This window comes from Sarcophilus harrisii, chromosome 2 (genome assembly GCF_902635505.1).
Source record: "Sarcophilus harrisii chromosome 2, mSarHar1.11, whole genome shotgun sequence".
Lineage (NCBI taxonomy): Eukaryota > Metazoa > Chordata > Mammalia > Dasyuromorphia > Dasyuridae > Sarcophilus > Sarcophilus harrisii.
In genome coordinates, this window is record NC_045427.1 from 453,517,210 (window position 1) to 453,521,552 (window position 4,343).

At 37.4% G+C, this 4,343-nt stretch overlaps 1 pseudogene; it reads left to right on the forward strand.

The window, feature by feature from the left end:
* The first annotated feature begins 2,059 nt into the window (after positions 1–2,059).
* On the forward strand, positions 2,060–3,009 carry LOC116421162 (annotated as a pseudogene).
* The last annotated feature ends 1,334 nt before the right edge of the window (positions 3,010–4,343 follow it).

Sequence of the window (4,343 nt, forward strand, 5' to 3'; positions counted from 1 at the left end):
CCTGAATCCAAATCAAGCACTCTTTCCCTTATATCACCTGACATATTGTAATTTCAAAGAAATCATCATAAACTCCACTTTGATTTGCTGAAAGTCTCCCAAAAGAAATCTCCATCATCATTATCACCAATAATGTGTGATTATTTAGTGCCTGCCATGTGCCATGAATGTTATAAAGCACTAAAAATATAAAGAAAGGTAAAAAAAAATGGTCCTTGTTCTCCATTAATTCACATACAATGGGGAAACCACATGTAAACAATAATAGACATACATAATGTCTACAAATGTACATAATGAAAATGAAAGGTAATCATAAGAAGAGGCACCAACAGTGAAAAAGGAATCAGAAAAGGCATCTTTCAGAAGATGGGAGGAAGATGGGAGACAGGGAAACAAGAAAATTAAGGTGATGAAAAGAAGGGCTTGAGGTAAGAAGGAAACCCAATAAAATAGCAAGATGGATTGTCCTATTCATAGAGTAGCAAGAAGAGTCGTGCTAGAGCAGAGAATATCCAGAAGGGAGAAAAGGGATAAAAAAGAAAAAGAAAAAGAAGGTGTGAAGGATACTAAACACATAAAAGTAGTTTCTATTTGATCCAGGAGAGAATAGGGGTTTACTGGACTTTATTAAGGATAGGGGTGGAAGGAAGAAATAATTTGGTCTTTAGGAAGATGATTTTGTCATCTCAGCAGAAGATGGAACTGAAAAGATCACAAAGCAAGATAATATAGAGAGAGAAGAGGACCAAGACAGACTCTTGTGGAAAACCAGTTAGTGGGCATGAAGTAAATGTTAATGGTTAAAGATCCAAGAAATGAGATTGAGTATACAAATAAAAGAACCAAGAAAGAACAATATCATGAAAACTTGAAGAAAAGTATGCAGGAGAAGAGGGAATTTGATTATGTCAAAGGGTATAGAGAGGTCAAGATGATAGGGAATAAGGGGAGAAATCATCAAATTTAGTAATTAAAAAATCACTGGTAATTTCAATAAGAGCAGCTCAGTTGAACGATGAGGTTGGAACTCTTCAGAGAGTTCAGAAGAATGGATAGGAGGCACAGGTACCACGTATTGATTGCCTTCTCAAGAAATTTAAGCTTTGTAACATCTCTTCTATATGATCTTTTCAGCCCTCTACAATGCTACTAGCATAGTGTAACACCTTCTCATCTCATGAATGGACTATAATAACCTTCTTGTTGGTCTCCAGTATTGTTTTCCCCACTCCAGTCTCTCCTTCATTCAGCTATCAAAGTGGATTCTTAGACTCTGACCATGTCACTCCTCTTCTTTCTTCAATCAATTCCAGGAGCTCCCTGTTACTTCCAAGATCAAATATAAAATCTTCTTTTTTACATTTAAAAGTTCTTCATAACCTTCTCCCTGCTTTCTTTATAGTTTTCTTGTACTTTTACTCCTCCTCCCTACTCTGTGATTAAGCTACACTGGCTTCTTTTGTTCCTAGCCAAAACAAAATACTCCAACTTCTTTTCACTGACTGTCTCTTATGCCTGGAATTATCTCTACTCCCTAACCCTACTTCCTGCTCCTGGCTTCTGTCAAGTCTCAAATAACATCCTGCCTTTCTCATGAAGCTTTTCCCTATCTTACTTAACCATAATGTCTTCCTTCTGACATTATCTCCAATTTATCATCTGCATATTTTGTTTGTGCCTAGTTGCTGCCTCATTTGTATTATGATGTATAAGAGAGAAGAAAATATTTTTGGCCTTTATTTGTAACTCCATTACTTAACACAGTCCCTGCAACCAGCAATGTCATTTTCTCTCTATCATCCCAAGCCACCCATCACTTTATAAACACTCAGGCATTAAATAATGCTTTCTAATGGTTTGCCCTGAGCAATAATGAAATGGTTTCTTTGCTTATATTGGAAGTGATCATTAGCAATTTGATCACAGCAGGTGTTCAGGATTAACGTTGGAACAGATGACACTTCATAGCCCTTTCAACACTAAAATTCTATTGCTCCATAGGTTATATACCCATACCAAATATCTGTTGGGTCTTTCCCAAAGAAGTAAAAAGAACATGAGCCAGACCAACCAGACGTGGGTGACAGAATTCTTCCTCCTGGGACTTTCTGATGACCCTCAGACTCAAGTATTACTCTTTGTACTATTTCTAGGGGTCTACTTGGTTACTGCACTTGGAAATCTGCTCATTATCATCCTGGTTCTGACTGACTCACACCTCCAGATACCTATGTATTTTTTTCTGTGTAACTTGTCTCTTGCTGATTTCTGTTCCTCTACCAACATTGTTCCCCAAGCCCTAGTCCACATGCTTTCTAAAAGGCATGTTATGTCCTTCACAAACTGTGCAGCCCAACTTTTTCTATATCTCTTTTTTGGTGCTACACAATGTGCACTGTTGGCTGTGATGTCCTATGACCGGTACTTGGCAATCTGTAACCCCATGCACTACTCTGTTATTATGACTTGAAAGTATGTGGCCACTTCACCTTAGGGTGCTGGATCAGTGGTGTTCTAATATCCTTAGTGGACACTACATTCACATTATGCCTCTCCTATCAAGGAGACAATAGGATTGATCATTTTTTTTGTGAGGCCCCAGTTCTCTTGGACTTGTCATCTGGAGATACCCACAGATCGCAGATGGTTATTTTCTTTGTGGGTGTGGTGATCCTTCTTGCACCTGTATCCTTGATCCTGGTCTCCTACAGCTCTATCATAGTGACTGTCATCAAAATGAAGACAACTTCAGGGAGGCTCAAAGCTTTCTCCACCTGTAGCTCCCATCTTACTGTGGTTGTCCTACTTTTATGGATCAGCGATCATGACCTACATGACACCCAGATCGTCCAAAGAGCAGGGAAAGCTGGTGTCTGTGTTTTATGCTGTGGTAAATCCCATGCTCAACCCTCTTGTCTACAGCCTCAGGAACAAAGATGTAAAGAGGGCACTCAGGAATATATTCAACCAAGCACCAACCTGGAGATATTGATCCCCTTATTATAATTTCATTTATCAGCATATCTTGGTTTCAAAAATTGTTATATCAATCCCACCCCCTCTTGCCACACACATACTTGCAAATAAAGGAAATGCATTTACCCCCATGGTGGGTGGTAGTGCGTGCATTTCACTATTATTTAATAAAATGACATTAAGTTTGTATATTGTACTCATGCAATATGTCTCTGTTGTGGAGAGAGTTGTAATGATGCCTTCTACCATTCTGGACAATTGCCTAAAACAATATCAATATGAAGAACTTAGGGATGTGCCTTGTTGATATAGTCCTGGATATTCTGCACTAGATTTTGGCAGTACAAAGCAACATGTGATAAAAAAAAATTCCAGAAGAGGGAGAGAGAAACATTTGAAAATCCAGTGGAGACCTAAAAACAAAAACAAAATAGCCTAATCTGATCTTAGACAATCATTAATAGAAATCTGGCATTCAGAAGTAAAGTTACTGACTTTGTTCTCTATCTAGGTAAGATCATATATCAACAACTTTGTTTTCTATATTATATATGATGCCTAGAACTTATCAAATGCTTAATAAATTCCTGTTGACTTGTTGATTTAGCATGTCCAAGGTTGAGTATGTCCAGAATAAGGGAACAAACGTGTGAGAAGAGAGGTACAAAAAAGTGTTGTTATTGTTTTTTAAATTTTCTTGTTAGAAGATGTCTCAGACTTAATTAATTCAGCTTATTCGTATATATCCTTGGATCTCATTCAAGCCAATACCTTTTAAAATAGCCTTTCCCAATTTTAGATAGTTCTAATTAGAGCAAAGTTTCTTCATATATCTAGCCAGGACTGACTCTCACTTGTGCATGTTCTGTGTATTTCCCTAATTCTTCTTCCTGGAGCCAAACAGAAGTCTAATATCTTTTTCATGAGAAAATCATTCAAATATTTGTTATTGTTCAATGTATTCTTTTCTTGTGAGGCCATCAGAATTAAATGACTTGTCCAGAACCACAGTCAGCAAATGTCAAATACCTGAGCCTGGATTTGAACTGAAGTCCTCTTAATTCCAGGCCTATGTTCAATTAATTCTTGAAAGACTAGTGATATCACTAAGGTGATGTCTTAACTTGAGTGTGAATTGTATTTAAGTGAGACAGAACTGTGAAAAGTCAAAAGTCATAAGCCTAATTCTCCTCAAGCATCAGCAGAATCCTTTTGACAGAATAAAGTCAAAAGGATTGGTGATAGTCCAACATGCAGTGGGTGACCTTGATCTTTTAAGGATTTTCAAGTCTCAGTTTGTCTGAGAAAATTTCCATTCAAAAACTAAGGGTTAGGTAAGAATTGAGACAAAAGATGGCCCAGAG